Below are 19,385 nucleotides of genomic sequence, written 5' to 3'. Positions count from 1 at the left end.
AGTGAGTTTTTGTTGTCTCCATAGTGAGAAAAGGGCGGATTCTGGAGATGTTCTTTAGGTGTAAGCGGCACGAGCGGGCAAGAGATTTTATGTGGGAGGTGAAGGAGAGATCGGAGTCAAACATAACACCCAGACAGCGTGCCTGCTGCCGCGGTGTTATTATGGTGCCACCCATGGAGAGGGAAATGTCAGATTTAGGGAGGTTAGTAGAAGGCGGGAGCAGAAGAAGTTCAGTTTTGGAGAGGTTGAGTTTCAGATAGAGAGCGGACATGATGTTGGAGACTGCAGACAGACAGTCAGCGGCATTCTGTAGTACAGCGGGGGTAAGGTCAGGGGATGACGTGTATAGTTGTGTGTCATCAGCGTAAGTGAAGGACTCCATCAGAAATAACATCTGTAAGTCACAATCTACAACTGTACTGTAATGACTTGTAAGTTCGGCAGGACTGATCTCTACCAATAAATGGTCCCCATATGGCAGTAACCTCAGTGTTTGTCTTCATGTAGAGATTTCTTGTTTTATTAACAGCTCTGTCATCTGATGAAGCTCCCCTCTACCTATTAGGCTTCACCAACAGTTGCATTAAGGGTTACCTGGTTAGGGGCCCACTCAAGTTTCAAACCCCCCCAAGTCATGGTTGCACAGCATGTCATTATTGCTTCAGAGCTCCTCAATAAGCATCTTTCTGGTAGATGTCACAGACCATCAGATGACCAGCCTCACATCAAATCCTGGTCCAACATCCCAAGGTTTTTTTTTGGAGCTTGGTGGGACCCTTCAACACAGTACAGAGATATGAGAAATTCAGCAACTTCCTTACTGGGTGAATAAGGGTTTTTGTACTTTTATTACCACATCCATCTCCTCTATATTAGCAGCGCTCTTGGAGATGGAGAAATCAACAAATGCATCCAGTATCTTGTTTCTGGTATTGATGTTAAATGAAGAAAGTGGAGCAGAAGAATCTTCTCCAGGAGAATCTATGAAAGCAGAGCGAAGACCTTGTTTTACATCAGACTGGGGAGGGGTTTTGGATTTCCGGTCATTACACAATACCCACAATGGTACAGACACATTTAAAATAGTTATAGAGGGGTGTCTTGAGTGGGGAATCTTCAATCTTCAAATTAGCTCCCAGTATGGCAGTTCCCTTCATCTCTTCATGGTCATGTCTGGATAAAAAAAAAAAAAAAAAAGGAAATATTGTGATTCACTTAATTTAACTTTACCAATAACCTTATATATATCTGTTAACAAATTTGCATTTATCACTATTGTGTTTCGGTATTTTGGCCATTTAGACATGAGGAAATCCCTGAATGCGTGGCAGCTGTCTAACAGCCACGAACCATGCAGTCGTCCAGATGTGCACACATTACTCGAGAACACCAGAGATACTCCGATAACACAAGCGAACATGCACGTGTATATAGTATTATCCAAGCATGCTAGTCAGTACTCAGTAATACTGAGTCAGTATGTTAATGTTCATGAAAGTAGACTTACAAAAACCATGAATTATGGCTTGTTTGGAAGGAGTTACCAGGAGAAAGCCACTTCGTTCTAGAAGGTTGGAAGAAAAACATGACAGCATGGTTACATTTCCGAAGATCATGTAAAAAAATGAAATTACATTTTGACCCCTGTGGCAGACTGTTCTGTTCAAAAGTGTTGGGGAAAAAGGGGGTACGTCTTATCTAAATGTAGCTTACCAGCTATGGTGAGTGGGGTCCTAGCGGTAGAAAGCTGGCAGCAGAGGCAGGAGTGGGGTGATGCTGCGGGTCCTAGGCTGGTAAGAGGTGGTGTTGTAGCTCTGCTGACATTTTGTGAAAGCCTAGGGCCCCGGCACGGTCCATGTTTTCGATGCTTTGGACTTCTGGAAAATGACTCCCGGAGGCGACACCAGCACAGATTAAAATATTTTCTCTCCCATTTGTCTAGTTACATAAAACCGAAGAATATAAAAAAAGTTAAGATTTTTAGACAGATACACTCTGAAGGAAACTGTTGGGGCACCATACACCCAGAATATCACCGATTTTTGCTATTCAAGTCAGATATGCAGTATATGGAGGCTCACAATTAAGACTAGAGAAAGAAGACCCTAACATTGATGTAAAGCTGGGTCTTCTCTGCCCTCACATTCTCCACATCTTGCAGTTATCAGTAGAAGTAACAGGATAATGGTAGAGGCACCAAGACCCGAATTCCTCTCCTCTGACTGCAGGAGTGATTGTAACCCTACCACACCCTCATACTAGAGAAGGAGGTTGCTTGATCCCTTGGAGAGATCATTCACCATGTTTCAGAGGCGTCCAATATCCTAAATAGATCAAAGCAGCAAAGCGCTCCATGTTAGTCAGTCTGAAATAGAGTGCCCTATATGGTGACTGACCCTTATCTCAGCTATTACATCTTTGGCTCCGACTTTTTCCCATCATTATTGCCATCTATTCTATATTTTTTCTTCACCTTAGACCATCATCTTTTGGTGTCATTATTAATTTTACTGTGACCCGCATTCCTTATGACATCACAGGTCACTACATTACTTGTGGGGTCTATTGCCTTATTTAGCACCATTATAGGGCTTACACCTTGTTGAGTCTTTGTATATTATAGTCTACCAATTTTGGGGACACCCAACTTTAGATACAGATTTTCATATTGTGTGTATTCATTGAGCTGTATACTCCCATTCAATTTGATTGTCCCCAATGCTGTGAATCGCATTCTCATTTGTTACATATACACTGGCGCTTGAGTCATTGTTATTTATACATTGCATATATTCCTTTTAGATTGTATCTTATATACACTGCTCAAAAAAAATTAAAGCGAACACTTAGGCCATGTGCACACGTTCAGTATTTTTCGCATTTTCAAGTTTTTTTCGCTATAAAACCGTGATAAAAATGTGAAAAAAACGCTTACATATGGTTCCCAATTGTTTCTATGTATTCCGCAAAAATTGTGCAAATGTAGCGTTTTTTTCCGCAAAAATAACGAATCGCGGAAAAAAACGCAACATGTTCATTAATTTTGCGGAATCGCTGATTTCCCGCACATATAGGCTTGCATTGAAATGCTAGAAATCCGCAAACATAAAAATTTGCGGATTTCTAGCGTTATTTTTGCGGTAAAACTGGGGTAAAACAGGAAGTGATGACAACAATGTCCATCCCATAATGGCTATCCCATCATGCCATGCATGCGCATCCCATAATCCAGGAAGCGGAAACTCCCACATTCCCGTCTTCCTGTCTTATGGCTGCCGACATGGAGTGGTATGATCGCATGAGCCTGGATGTGGTGCAGATGATAGGTGTGGTAAGTGTGTGTGTGTCTGTGTATATATGTGTGTGTGCGTGTGATCGGACATAGGCCGATGAGACTACTCCCATCGGCCTATGTCTGTTCCCTCCAAGTCGTGGCAGCAGGCTCAGCTCGATGGGAGCAGTATTTCCCATCGAACTGTCCCAGCTGTTATTTACTTTATTTAATTTTATTGTTGCCCCCTCCCCCTAAATATCCAAATAAAATGTCCCAAGAATTTCCCCCACAAAATGTCCCCTAAAATAATTGTCATTGGTGACCAGTGGTTACGGGCCCATTCCCCCTAAACAATACAATTATTCACCCCCACACAAAATTATCATTGGTGGCCAGTGTGTAATAATTAACATTGGTGGCCAGTGGTAAATTAATTAAATATATTTTATAGTCCCTTTAATTCATTTACATTGGTGGCCAGTGGAAAAAAAATATATAAATCAATTATGTCCCCATTAAAATTCATTTTCATTGGTGGCCAGTGGAAAAAAAATAAAAAAAAATTCTCCACTTTCCATAATATTCCTTGTCATTGGTGGCCAGTGGTTACCTGTGGAAATAAATTATAAATAACTGTCCCCTGCGATCGCCACCTAAAATAAATTAAAAAAACAAACAAACCCATACTCACTAAAAAAACGCCCAATTCCACGAATCCCTCGTCAGAGAAAAAAAAAGTAAAAAAACCAAACCACAATGTATACCTACCCTCCGCAGCATCCAATTAAACGAGTGTCCCACGATGATCTTGAGTTTAGAGCAGCCACATAACATGTGGCTGCTCTAAACCGCGGCCGCCGATACAATGAAAAGGATCGTAAAGCGATCCCGTTCACTGTATACCGAGTTCTCCCGAAGGCAGCTCGCGCTGTTCGGGGGAACTCGTTTTGTACTCACTGGGGCTGCGCGGACTCCCCGGCTGACCGGAGGTGAACTCTGGAGCGTTGGAAAATTTTCCCATGCTATCAGTTCATCTCCATTCAGCCGCTGAGGCTGCGCAGAGATGATACATATCATCTGCAGTAATGTTTACAACGGGACAGGTGCATTTGCACCGGTTCCATTGTAAACCAATGATATTTTTTTTTTAACCCTTGGATTACCAGTTTAATAAAATGTGGTCTAAAACTAGGTGTCTTTATTTCATTAAAATATTTAAATCATGTGTGTCTCTTTATTAACCCTTTATATGTGCAAGGGTTAACAATGGATAGGTGTCTTATTGACGCCTCTCCATTATTTACCAGGCCTAATGTCACCTTACAATAGCAAGGTGACATTAACCCTTCATTACCCCACATCCCACCGCTACACGGGAGTGGGAAGAGTGGCCAAGTGCCAGAATAGGCGTATCTTCCAGATGTGCCTTTTCTGGGGTGGCTGGGGGCAGATGTTTGTAGCCAGGGGGGCCAATAACCATGGACCCTCTCTAGGCTACTAATATCTGCCCTTAGTCACTGGCTTTACCAGTCTGGCGGAGAAAATTGCGCGGGAGCCCACGCCATTTTTTTCCCCGTGATTTAACCCTTTAGTTTAATAGCTTTAGCACCCAAATTTGGCACGTACACGCTACAAACATTAGTAGTGTGGAATATGCCCCCCCCAAAAAAAATATGAGATGGTTTACTGTATGTTAATCGATAGAAGAGAAGAGAGGAGAAGAGTGAGATAGAAAAAGCCGGGAATTTAATTACCGGCTATTCTGCAATCTAGCGCTGTATGCAGTAGTAAAATAATAAAATATATATATATATACACTCACCGGCCACTTTATTAGGTACACCTGTCCAACTTCTTGTTAACACTTAATTTCTAATCAGCCAATCACATGGCGGCAACTCAGTGCATTTAGGCATGTAGACATGGTCAAGACAATCTCCTGCAGTTCAAACCGAGCATCAGTATGGGGAAGAAAGGTGATTTGAGTGCCTTTGAACGTGGCATGGTTGTTGGTGCCAGAAGGGCTGGTCTGAGTATTTCAGAAACTGCTGATCTACTGGGATTTTCACGCACAACCATCTCTAGGGTTTACAGAGAATGGTCCGAAAAAGAAAAAAAATCCAGTGAGTGGCAGTTCTGTGGGCGGAAATGCCTTGTTGATGCCAGAGGTCAGAGGAGAATGGGCAGACTGGTTCGAGCTGATAGAAAGGCAACAGTGACTCAAATCGCCACCCGTTACAACCAAGGTAGGCCTAAGAGCATCTCTGAACGCACAGTGCGTCGAACTTTGAGGCAGATGGGCTACAGCAGCAGAAGACCACACCGGGTACCACTCCTTTCAGCTAAGAACAGGAAACTGAGGCTACAATTTGTACAAGCTCATCGAAATTGGACAGTAGAAGATTGGAAAAACGTTGCTTGGTCTGATGAGTCTCGATTTCTGCTGCGACATTCGGATGGTAGGGTCAGAATTTGGCGTAAACATGAAAGCATGGATCCATCCTGCCTTGTATGGAGCATCTTTGGGATGTGCAGCCGACAAATCTGCGGCAACTGTGTGATGCCATCATGTCAATATGGACCAAAATCTCTGAGGAATGCTTCCAGCACCTTGCTGAATCTATGCCACGAAGAATTGAGGCAGTTCTGAAGGCAAAAGGGGGTCCAACCCGTTACTAGCAAGGTGTACCTAATAAAGTGGCCGGTGAGAATATACACATATACACATATATACACATATACTCATATACACATATATACACATATATACACACATACATATGTATATATGTCTCACTGGGTTATGGCTAGGGTTTTGGTTATGTCAAGGGTTAGGGTTATGGCTAGGGTTACGGTTGTGTGTATGGTTTGGTGTTGGGTTAGGAAATTTTAACACTTGTGTTGGTACGGGTCCGTAACTAAGCTGCGGGTTGACTTCCCAACAGAAGTTGTCAACCTAGTGCACAACGTGGGCAGTGGATGCAGTATTTCAACGCATCCGCCGCCCTTAATTTAACGAAGTCCGGCGAGGAGGGGGAATAGTTACTGCTGTGCAAGCACGGTGGAAAATGTCGGACGTAACTGCCCAAAAAAACCTTCACTTTAATGTATTTTCTTGCACACGGTTTTTGTGCTAGTGTAGATAACCATATATTTCTTTTAGTCCACAATTAATTTTAATACAAATTTTCCCTTGTAATCTGTTATATTTTAGATTGAAAAACACCCTGAGGTCTGGGACCGGTCAAGTGATAAATACAAGGGGTCAAAGCGTGATGCCTGGCCCAAAATTGTAACCGCTCTATTTCCAGAGTGGCCGAATCTACTGAAACAGGGGCAAACAATGATTTGTAAGTATTGATTTTTTCAATTATTTTGAAAATGTAAGAAAAAAGATTTGTAATGTTTTATTTTTAAATTTTCATTTCAGTGGGCAATGTGAGGAAGAGATGGCGGTCTGTGACAGACCGATTCATGAAATCCCTCAAGACTCCCAGTGGCAGCTCGCCGCCAAGGAAGAGGGTGCCATTTGCAGACCAGCTGCAGTTCATATTGGGAAGCCGGAGTTTGAGGAGGTAGATTATATATAAAAATTGTTTTGCTTGACTTCATGATTTAAAATTGTATTTTTGTAACATGGTTTTTTTCTTTGGTCTGCAGAACAGAAAGCAAAGTCTATGCCCAAACACCTCCGGACTTTGAAGGTGACACCACGGAGGACAATATTGGAGAGGAAGTAGAAGAATGCAGGATGGGCAGCCAAGATTCTCCGGGGAACATGTCTTTGTCCAGAAGGTCACAAGAATTGACAGATACCTTTGGAGAATGTGACATTGCAGCTAATACGGGAGAAGTTTTGGACTCTAACAATGCTTCTACTTCCTCGGATGCTGCTGCCAACTCTGGTGGTGGTGTGTCGAGGCACATGGGGATGGGGGCTGCTTCTGCCCGTCCCGTGGCTTTGAGAAGGGCGGCACCAAAGAAGTCAAAACAAGCGCAAGTTATCGAAAATCTAACTAGCAGAACGCTCAATCTGCTAGACAATTCGGCAAAGCAAGATGAGCAAGACAAATTTTGGTCACTTTTGGCAGACCGCCTTAGAACACTGCCACGGGACAAGCAGCAAATCTACATGGCAGCAGCCAATTGTCTGTTAACGGCAATTGATGGCACATCCACCCTACCCCCTGCACAACAAGTTATGATGGGTATTTTTAACATTTTTAATAACCCCATTGTGCCTCCACAACCACCACCAGCAGCTGCATCGCAGCATTATGGGCAGGCGGCAACATACAGGGCCGACCATGTTGACGCCTACAGTTATGGCCATACACCTGTACCTACTGCAACTGGCCATGGTACCAGTACGCCCAATACCAGTCTCTCCTCCCAACATGACTTATTTACGGGTTATGGATATGAACCTGAATATCACCACTCTTGAGATTTGACGTCTCCTCCTTTTTGAGTCGAGATGGGAGTGTAGACAATGTTTTACCGTGAGTTCCAGACCAAATATGAAAAAGTTAAAGTTTTGTTAAAAAATATGTCAGTTTATGGAAAAAATTGTTTTGTAATTTAATTTTTGATATTACATCAACTTATGTATCTTCCTTGAATAATCTTCAAAACAGTTTCTTGTATGTAATAAAATTATATTTAACTTAATTAAAAAATGTTTAGTTCAACTACTCTGAGTTAGGATTATTAAAAAAAATGAAGACCGGATAATGGGATCTGATGAAGCAACAGTAAAAAAAAAACCAAAAACATGGAAACGATAATTATTAAAATCATATTTTGTATTTATTAACAATTATTTGCTTACATATTGATGATTAAAAACGGGCCTTGGTAGATCGGGATTAGGCGTCGGTAGATAGGGATTAGGCCTCGCATTCTCTCTGGTGTTATCTCTGCCTTACAGACTGGTTCCTTAGTTGATAGGGTTTAACCGTCATATGTTCTCTGCTGTTATCTCTATGGTCCAGGCTTGGGCCTTGATTCTGTTTAGGCATCCGATCTTCTCTGCAGTTCAGGCTGCTCAACACCGGCACAAGAGTATTGCCAGTGCACGGCTCCTTCAGGACTCATGAAGTAGTCTGCAAAGGTTTCTCTAACACGCACACCCGAGTTACATTGCCTTCCTTGACCAAAGTTGTCCACTGCAACTAATTCCGACACCTGTGGCTCCTCAAGTACCCCTGTGCTGTATTCCCAAGCATAGTTGTGGAGCACACAGCATGCCTTTATCACAGTGTCCACGGTCTCCAGATCTAACTGGATGGCAGTGTGAAAGATCCTCCACCAACTACACATGATCCCGAAGGTACATTCCACATATCTTCATGCACGGCTCAGCCTATAATTAAAAATCCTAAGCCGATCATCCAGTGCTCTTCGTGGGTATGGGCGCAGCAGGTGGGGCTTTAAGGGAAATGCCTCATCTGATACCATCACAAAGGGCACTGTATGTGTGGAACCCGGCAAAGGTCTTGGGGCTGGGAGCGTGCCGCCATCTCGAAGAATTTGAAGTCCAACCTGTGATGATTGCAGCACCCGAGAGTCCCCAGAGCTGCCATAAGCACAGACGTCGATGGCAACAAACTTGTAATGTGCGTCAGCCACCGCCATCAGGACCACTGAAAAATACTTCTTATAATTAAAGAAGCGTGATCCTGATCGTGGTGGCTTCAGCACTCTCACATGTTTGCCATCAACAGCACCTATGCAGTTGGGGAAATTGGCCACAGTTTGAAACCCCGCTGCAACCTGCAGCCAAGTCTCTTCAGTTGGGCAAGGCATCACGATGGGCTGCAACTTCTGCCAGATGACGGTACATGTGCACCGTACAATTTGCGAGATGGTGGATTTGCCAAGCCTAAATTGGAGGTGCAGGGATGTGTAGCTCTCTCCTGTGGCTAAAAACCTGAAGAAAGAAAAAAAATAATTTAGAATACCTAAGAACACAATGTATGTATTGCAAGATAATACATACAAATCATGGCCACTAGCGTTATGGGGCCACAGGCAGCATTGTGGCAGCATTATGTGGGCGTACTGCCAGGATTGCAGCAGCATTATGAGGGAAACTGGCAGCATTGTGGCAGCATTATGGGGCCACTGGCACAATTGCGGCAGCATTATGAGGGAAACTGGCAGCATTGTGGCAGCATTATGGGGGCACTCGCAGAATTGCGGCAGCATTATGGGGGAACTGGCAGCATTCTGGCAGCATTATGGGGGAACTGGCAGCATTGCGGCAGCATTATGAGGGAAACTGGCAGCATTGTGGCAGCATTATGGGGCCACTGGCACAATTGCGGCAGCATTATGAGGGAAACTGGCAGCATTGTGGCAGCATTATGGGGGCACTCGCAGAATAGCGGCAGCATTATGGGGGAACTGGCAGCATTCTGGCAGCATTATGGGGGAACTGGCAGCATTGCGGCAGCATTATGAGGGAAACTGGCAGCATTGCGGCAGCATTATGGGGGAACTGGCAGCATTGTGGCAGCATTATGGGGGAACTGGCAGCATTGTGGCAGCATTATGGGGGAACTGGCAGCATTGTGGCAGCATTATGGGGGCACTTGCAGAATTGCGGCAGCATTATGGGGGAACTGGCAGCATTCTGGCAGCATTATGGGGGAACTGGCAGCATTGCGGCAGCATTATGAGGGAAACTGGCAGCATTGTGGCAGCATTATGGGGGCACTCGCAGAATTGCGGCAGCATTATGGGGGAACTGGCAGCATTGTGGCAGCATTATGAGGGAAACTGGCAGCATTGTGGCAGCATTATGGGGGCACTCGCAGAATTGCGGCAGCATTATGGGGGAACTGGCAGCATTCTGGCAGCATTATGGGGGAACTGGAAGCATTGCGGCAGCATTATGAGGGAAACTGGCAGCATTGTGGCAGCATTATGGGGGCACTCGCAGCATTGCGGCAGCATTATGGGGGAACTGGCAGCATTATGGGGCCACTGGCACAATTGCGGCAGCATTATGAGGGAAACTGGTAGCATTGCGGCAGCATCATGGGGGCACTCGCAGCATTGCGGCAGCATTATGGGGGAACTGGCAGCATTGTGGCAGCATTATGGGGGAACTGGCAGCATTGTGGCAGCATTATGGGGGCACTCGCAGCATTATGAGGGAAACTGGCAGCATTGTGGGGGGCACTCGCAGCATTGCGGCAGCACTATGGGGGAACTGGCAGCATTGTGGCAGCATTATGGGGGCACTCGCAGCATTGCGGCAGCATTATGGGGGAACTGGCAGCATTATGGGGCCACTGGCACAATTGCGGCAGCATTATGAGGGAAACTGGTAGCATTGCGGCAGCATCATGGGGGCACTCGCAGCATTGCGGCAGCATTATGGGGGAACTGGCAGCATTGTGGCAGCATTATGGGGGAACTGGCAGCATTGTGGCAGCATTATGGGGGCACTCGCAGCATTATGAGGGAAACTGGCAGCATTGTGGCAGCATTATGGGGGGCACTCGCAGCATTGCGGCAGCACTATGGGGGAACTGGCAGCATTGTGGCAGCATTATGGGGGCACTATCAGCATCAATTATGGGGGCAATGTGTCAGTGTCTGGGAGTAGGTTTCTTAAAAAAAAAAAAAAAAAAGTCCTTACCGGAAGGTGATGAGCAGCCTTTCCTCTGCAGAGATTGATCTTCGCATGACTATCTTCATAACTGAGGTGTGGACCAAGAAGAAATAGAAGACGATCAAATGCCTCAATAGAAAGCCGGCAAAACTGAGTAAATTTATCTGGAAAGCTGAAAATTAAAATTTTAATTTAATTTTTGTTTCCTTTTTAACACACACAATGTACGTTGTATATAGCAATAAAAAGTTACAAATAAACTCAGCTGTCAATATACCATTTCTCCCTATATCTTGCCTCCTTAAATCCCAGTAAAGGACATGGAAGTGTCCCTTTTCCTCCCGTTCCTGAATAATGGGATGAACCCACATCCTTTTTTGTCGTCTGCTATTCCTTCTTCTCCGAGATTGCTCCTATGGGAGAATATAGTATGTATTATTACATGGAACTGTACAACGCATGGAAAACTGCTGCCAATCTGCAGCGTCATAAACTTGGCATCTCCGCAGCCTAAGGCTGGGTTCACATTGCGTTCCCCCAGTCCGTTTGACGGACTTCGTTACACCGCTGCATAACGCGGTGAAAAGTAGTCCGCTAGCGCTGCCATTGACTCATGTGTCGGATGCATCACTAGCCATGTGCCGTCATTTGAGTGATGGTCGGACCCCGAGTCTCGGACTGCTAGCGCAGATAGATAGCAGATGCTCTATCTGCGCTAGCGATGTGCCAAAGTCAGCACTTGCGTTACAGCAGCCCGTTAACGTATGTGTTGAACGGGCTGCTGTACACAGTGTGAACCCAGTCTAATACGCAAAGTGTTCCCATCTAATGACATTATCGTACCAGCTCGCTGTGGTGGTGCAGCAAAAGCAGTGCTGAATGCAACAGTAGCCGGTTCTGTTGTGGAGTAAGACGATGGTGCGGCATGTTGAATCCAACAAGGAAGCAAAATGGAGAAGAGGGGTTGGACCAGGAAATCACCTCATGGGAGGTGTTTTTTTTCAACCAACTTCATGGGTTTGAAAAAAGGCACCCAAAAAGGCACGCGGATTTCCTGGAAGAGGTGCCAGATTTTCCTCAGGAAAATTCTGCACAAAATCCTGAACGTGTGCACATACCCTTAAACAGAATATAACTCCAAGTAAATCAAACTTCTGTGAAATCAAACTGTCCACTTAGGAAGCAACACGGATTGACAATTTCACATGCTGTTGTCTATTGTACAAATGGAATAGACAACAGATGGAAATTGTTGGCAATCATCAAGACACCCTCAATAAAGGAGTGGTTCTGCAGGTGGGGACCACAGACCACATCTCAGCACCAATGGCTGATCTTTTGGTCACTTTTGAATGTTGGTTGTGCTTTCACACTTGTGGTAGCATGAGACGGACTCTACAACCCACACAAGTGGCTCAGGTAGTGCAGCTCTTCCAGGATGGCACATCAATGTGAGCTCATGGAAACCTGGCAGCCCCTAATAGGCTTTCTGCTTAGAATGACCCAGAGGTACTGTGGCCTTCACGCTTTTAATCTTTTACAGGGATCTGAGCTTCCAATAGGGATTTGAGGGTTATATTCACAAAGTTGCTGCTGGCTGGAGTACTGAGCTAGCAGAGAAGAGTTCACTAGATGAGTCAAAACCCAGGGCAGGTACAAAATTAGCTACACAATTACAATCCCTAATGGTGATAATTACCACCAAGAATTAAACACTTCAAGGATCCTTTTCTTGCACTACTGAAATGGAATTACATTTTTAACATTGCATGTACAATAGTTAACGTTGAACTGGTATTCCTTCGCCAAACTAAATTTTGTACCCAAAACACCTCCAGATTTTATTTTTTGATCAGAAGATTTTTATTTTTTTATTTTATTTATTTTATTTTTTTTTTTACACCAAACACTAGAGAATCCAGTGAAGTTCCCATTGGATTTTTCTCATACATATCCTCAAATCAGAAAAAAAAAGTCTAGACCCAAGAAAGACCTAGAGAACAGTTCAAGAAGAAGAAGACCAACAGCTGGGAAACCATACCAAGGACTGGAAACAAAAAAGCAGGTCTAATCACCACCTATTTGGAGCTATTTGACAATTTTGCATATTGTACACCCCCATAGCTATAAAAAGTAATATCCTCTGAAAATAGCTTCAAGTATTACAGAATTCATATGATCCATCAAATTTAGCTTTTAACCCACCCCAATCAAAATGCATCAAGCTGTCTAACCCCCTCCCCTATTAAACTATGAATGTGAATCAATTAAAAGTGATAGGACCATTATCAAGTCATTTGATTTTGATCAATGAATTGATTTGATAATGTTGCCAATTAAGTGTCTGGTTATTATGTGGCTGTACAACACAATGAATTTGATAGTGACATATCACATTTGATAGGTGGCATATCATGTACGTCACTATCAAATTTGATTAATTGGCTATTATATGCCAGTGTAATTATCCAAGTTAAATTGGTTTGCATATAGCAAATTTATATTTTATTCCTTGTTTAAGCGAATTATATGAAATATGAGCTGACAAATTTTTAGTTGCTAGGAATATGTATGAACATGAGCATGGGATTCTGCCCGGACTGGAATGTACTAATACTGATGAAGCGGTAGCCACCAAAATGAGGAGTTTAGCGCAATACATCGGTGCATTGAATATCTTTTGTGTATTTAGCCATGAAACTAAATAATTCTTATACAGACATCAAGATTAGTGATGAGCGAATGTACTCGTTGCTTGGGTTTTCCAGAGCACGCTCGGGGGTCCTCCGAGTATTTATGACTGCTCAGAGATTTAGTTTTCCTTGCCGCAGCTGGATGATTTGCGGCTACTAGACAGCTTGATTACATGTAGGGATTCCATAGCAACCAGGAAATCCCCACATGTACTCAGCCTGGCTAGCAGCCGTAAATCATCCAGCTGCAGCAAGGACACCTAATTCTCTGAGCAGTCATAAATACTCAGAAACCACCTGAGCCTGAAAACCCAAGCAACGAGTATACTCGCTCATCACTAATCAAGATGCTTCAAGAGCCCGATACTTTGGAAAACACACAGACGACTACAAATCCAGGAAAGCCATTTCACCTGATGACCTGGCATGGAAAAGGTAACACCTTTGAAAAACAGGAGTTTTTTTACATAGAGCAATAGGACTCTTGTAGAAGTCATGCTTGCTTTCATGTCTATGAAGATAAGCCGGGAAAGTCCAATTTCTAAAGCTTTTAAAAAAGTGCGACGGATGTCGGAGTAAGAAATAAAAAGGTGTTGTGAATTCTGTTGTGGGTTCTGCTCTTAGGCTCCCTCCGGAGGTTATAAGTGGTAGTGCTGCTGTTTGTCCTTCACAACAGTCATCAGCTGCTTCCACTTTGGACGGGGCTATTTAGTCTAGCTCCTTCCTTTATTGAGTGCCAGTTGTCCATTGTCTGCGTTATAAACTTCTGTGAAGCACTTGGGGGTTCAAAGTGCTCACCACACATCTAGATTAGTTCCTTGGGAGGTCTAGTTTCCAAAATGGGGTCACTTGTGGGGGAGCTCCAGTGTTTAGGCACACAGGGGCTCTCCAAACGCGACAGTGTCCGCTAACGATTGGAGCTAACTTTCCATTCAAAAAGTCAAATGGCGCGCCTTCCCTTCCGAGCCTTGCCGTGCACAGAAAAAGTGGTTTACCCCCACATATGAGGTATCGGCGTACTCAGGAGAAATTGCCCAACAAAGTTTAGGATCCATTTGATCCTGTTGCCCATGTGAAAATGAAAAAATTGAGGCTAAAAGAAATTGTGAAAAAAAAAGTACTTTTTCATTTTTACGGATCAATTTGTGAAGCACCTGAGGGTTTAAAGTGCTCACTATGCTTCTAGATAAGTTCCTTGGGGGGTCTAGTTTCCAAAATGGGGTCACTTGTGGGGGAGCTCCAATGTTTAGGCACACGGGGGCTCTCCAAACGCGACATGGTGTCCGCTAAAGATTGGAGCCAATTTTCCATTCAAAAAGTCAAATGGCGCTCCTTCCCTTCCGATCCCTGCCGTGCGCCCAAACAGTGGTTTACCCCCACATATGAGGTATCAGCGTACTCAGACCAACTTGGACAACAATGTTCGTGGTCCAGTTTCTCCTTTTACCCTTGGGAAAATAAAAATTGTTGCTAAAAGATCATTTTTGTGACTAAAAAGTTAAGTGTTCATTTCTTCCTTCCATGTTGCTTCTGTTGCTGTGAAACACCTGAAGGGTTAATAAACTTCTTGAATGTGGTTTTGAGCACCTTGAGGGGTGCAGTTTTTAGAATGGTGTCACTTTTGGGTATTTTCAGCCATATAGAATCCTCAAACTGACTACAAATGTGAGGTGGTCCCTAAAAAAAAATGGTTTTGTAAATTGTTGTAAGAATGAGAAATCACTGGTCAAATTTTAACCCTTGTAACTTCCTAGCAAAACAAAATTTGTTTCCAAAACTGTGCTGATGTAAAGTAGACATGTGGGAAATGTTATTTATTAACTATTTTGTGTCACATAACTCTCTGGTTTAACAGAATAAAAATTAAAAATGTGAAAATTGCTAAATTTTCAAAATTTTCGCCAAATTTCCATTTTTTTCACAAATAAACTCAGAAATTAACGACCTAAATTTACCACTAACATGAAGCCCAATATGTCACGAAAAAACAATCTCAGAACGGCTAGGATCCGTTGAAGCATTCCTGAGTTACCTCATAAAGGGACACTGGTCAGAATTGCAAAAAACGGCCAGGTCATTAAGGTCAAAATAGGCTGGGTCATGAAGGGGTTAAGAAGCAGAAAGTTCATGCTACAGAATTGGCTTCTGCCCCCAATATGGAACCAGTCCAACTCCATCGGGTGGGGCGATGAAGAATCAGCCCGCTTTAAGAGCAGTTTGCCAGGTACTTACGGTACAAAATCTTGACCCAAAAATTATTTTCTTCTTTAACACTTGACAAATCATCACCAAACCCAACAGATGATAATGTGGCCTCACTATGTGTGTTCCAAAAACTACAAGTGGATATGGTGGCAACAGATGCAGATATCCAGTTATGACTCAAAATGGTTGGTCATAGGGTGCATAGAACAGCAAAAAAAATCACAACACTGAGGTATAGTAGGACTAAAGTTATAAAGTGATCTCTAACTGCTAGTGTGAGCTAAACGCTCGCTAGATGCAAGACTGTGGCGTGAGGCCTCTCGTTCCACAATAGCTCTACAGGACCCCCAGCTGGCGATACAACAGTCGGACCAACTTTCACACAGCCAAGTTGTTGAAGCCTACACTCATTCATGTATGGGGTGCAGATCATACAGTATTTTACAGCTCATCCATCACCAAAGAGCCCTATGCAATTTTGACAGATCATTTCAGATTTGTAAATTTGGAACATGTAAAAGAATTTGTAGAGGAAATGAAAATTGTTCATGACAGCATAGTCATTACTGGACAGGATCATGGACATTGAACCTGGCGACTTTGTACAGTTAAAGGCTTGAAGGTTGCAATACTCTAGACCCCATTTTCTCTACAAAACAAACCAGGGAAGATTTTCATTTTGAATATTCGATTATATGGAGCCCTTTTTTTTATTACATACCGTCCTCTCTTGTTAGATATATAATGCAATGACGGCTGATGGAGCATGGGAAAGCTTTTCTAATGGAAAAATGCTCCTCCAGCAGTCATTTTATATGTAACAAAAGAGGGGACTATAATAAAAGAGGGCGCTGTGAATAACAAAAACAAGAATACACTATGTAAGAGACCTCACTGTACATAGTAGATGAAGCTATATAATAAGGGACGGCACCATATATAACTAGAGAGGATGGTATGTAATAAGGGACGGTGTTATACATGATAAAAGAAGAAACTATGTAACTAAGGATGGTGTTATACATAATAAGCGAGTACACTATATACTAAGGGAAGAGCACTTGCAGGTTATGTTCTAAACTGAAACACTGCTCGACTTTTATAGAACATACAGTAGTGTGCTTTTGCCCAGAAGCTCAGCAGTGCATAGAGTCAGGGACACTGCTGCTAAAGTGTTTTCCACAGGATTTGAGCTGCCTGCTCACTGGGGGTCCAAAGAATAATTTACCAGAGGTATAGTTGGCAGCAGGAAGGCTACACCATGTCACAACAGAGAAACTTAACCCTCACCAGGAAGGCCTGACCAAAACCCTGTATGTGAATTGTACGGAAGCTTCTGGAACTGTTGGTAATTTGTTTGCAGAACTTCAGTAAAAAAGGTACAATGTCCAATGCTGATTACTTTCTGCTACACAGTTCTAGCTCCAATTACCCTGGGAGTCAGCCCTAGTTGGGAAGGGGTCAATCTGGCATGTTCCTTCACCATCTAACTCCTAGTGACCTTCATCAGTGTCCAGCCATATCAGGCCGAACATCCCAACTGGCATCAAACTTCAATTCTTTATTAACCCCACAATTGACAAAGACTGGCTCACGCCCCTGGTCGGACTCTACCAGCACTCAGACTGCTACAACCCAGTACTGTTACCGCAGCAGTCTGGCACAATACCTGTACTTGTGACTTTGTACACTTCTTTACTAGAGGGACATTTTTAGGCTATAATGTTTATAGCATCCTGCAGTGTGGGCAATGATTATTACTTTATTGTTAAGGAGCGGATTTTTGAAAAACTGCAGGTGAAGTAGACAATCCAAGGTGAGCGTGTGTTGTACGATGCTGCCCAATTTGGATATAAAATTCATAGACAAATTTCATCCCCATGAAGCTTCGTAAATTACTGCAGGCTATGGGTGTTTCAGGCCTTAAAAGGCCATTTTCCACACTTAATGAAAAAAAAAAAACCTACATAGTTTTGGTTATTATATAGAAATACATCACATGACAACTACAATACTTTATAGGATCAGACAACAGAACAAAAAGGACAAAGCTCCAGACAAAATTAGAAAAATCAAAAAACAAATTGACAAAAAAAAAAAAAAAAGAGGAGGAAAATTTGACCTACCGAACAGGGAATAAAGTAAAATTAACCAAAACTCTGTAGGCCCCCAACTTAATGTAAATTATTATAGAGTGCAGCACATGATGGTTGCTGAGAAGGCAGAGTTCACGGAGTGGCACGAGAGTCAAACCAAAAAAAATAAAAACTAACTTCAAGTCCAAGCTAAAATCTTATTGCCAGCAAGTTGTTGAAATTTTAAGATGTTCCCGTGAGATCTATAGAGAGCGTATTATTAATAGGACAGAAGACTGTTGAAGCGAACAATTGTAGTGGACAAATGTGTTGATCCTTTTCAGCTCATCACCTTGGCATCTGTATGTATGACCATGTACAAGTTTAAATTTCTTCCAAGCAAGACAGTTGCCATTTTACCCTGCGATAATCATCAAAAGCCATGGTGGCACCTCTCGTCACCTGCTATGCAATGGCTCATGTATGTATAGCACTCCGAGAACATCAGCATTCAGCATGCTTTGGGAGGTGATGAAAAACATGTGGGGAATTATTTTCTAGATGGGTACGCCTATGTTAGTAGCCAACAAATATCACAATAGAGCATGAGAACTGTAGAAGGGTCTAGGATCTTGCATATCTATGAAATTGGCATTTTCCCAACAACCCTGACTACTAGGGTTGAGCGAAACGGGTCGATCATTTTCAAAAGTCGCCGACTTTTGGCTAAGTCGGCGTCTCATGAAACCCGATCCGACCCCTGTGCTTGTCGGCCATGCGGTACGCGACTTTCGGGCCAAAGTCGCGTTTCAATGACGCGAAAAGCGCCATTTCTCAGCCAATGAAGGTGAACGCAGAGTGTGGGCAGCGTGATGACATAGATCCTGGTCCCCACCATCTTAGAGAAGGGCATTGCAGTGATTGGCTTGCTGTCTGCGGCGTCACAGGGGCTATAAAGGGGCGTTCCCGCCGACCGCCATCTTACTGCTGCTGATCTGAGCTTAGGGAGAGGTTGCTGCCGCTTCGTCAGAAGCAGGGAGAGCGTTAGGCAGGGTCCACTAACCACCAAACCGCTTGTGCTGTAGCGATTTCCACTGTCCAACACCACCTTCGGTGTGCAGGGACAGTGGAAGCTATTTTTTTTTTTTTTTTTCCTCAGCGCTGTAGCTCATTGGGCTGCCCTAGAAGGCTCCGTGATAGCTGTATTGCTGTGTGTACGCCACTGTGGAAACCAACTGCTTTTTTCAAAGCACATATCCTCTTGTTCCTTTCTGCACAGCTATCTTTTTTGTTTGTCCACACTTTTTATTTAATTTGTGCATCAGTCCACTCCTATTGCTGCCTGCCATACCTGGCTTAGATTACTGCAGGGAGATAGTAATTGTAGGACAGTCCCTGTTTTTTTTTTTTGTTTTTTTTTGTGGGAGATTAAGATTGGCATTTCTGCTACAGTGCCATCCCTGTGTGTGCCATCTCTCACTGAGTGGGCCATAGAAAGCCTATTTATTTTTTCC

At 43.4% G+C, this 19,385-nt stretch overlaps 1 long non-coding RNA gene across 1 annotated transcript; it reads right to left on the bottom strand.

Moving 5' to 3' along the window:
• Positions 1–864: 864 nt before the first annotated feature.
• Positions 865–2,468, bottom strand: LOC143770420 (uncharacterized). Its single transcript, XR_013214629.1, has 4 exons — positions 2,397–2,468; positions 1,714–1,938; positions 1,508–1,564; positions 865–1,173 (listed from the first exon to the last, which is right to left on the bottom strand). It is a non-coding gene; the product is annotated as an uncharacterized LOC143770420 (long non-coding RNA).
• Positions 2,469–19,385: the final 16,917 nt, after the last annotated feature.

This window comes from Ranitomeya variabilis, chromosome 4 (assembly GCF_051348905.1).
Source record: "Ranitomeya variabilis isolate aRanVar5 chromosome 4, aRanVar5.hap1, whole genome shotgun sequence".
In the NCBI taxonomy this organism is placed as follows: Eukaryota; Metazoa; Chordata; class Amphibia; order Anura; family Dendrobatidae; genus Ranitomeya; species Ranitomeya variabilis.
Note: the sequence above shows the minus strand (reverse complement) of the source record. Positions and strands in the feature narration are given on the sequence as shown.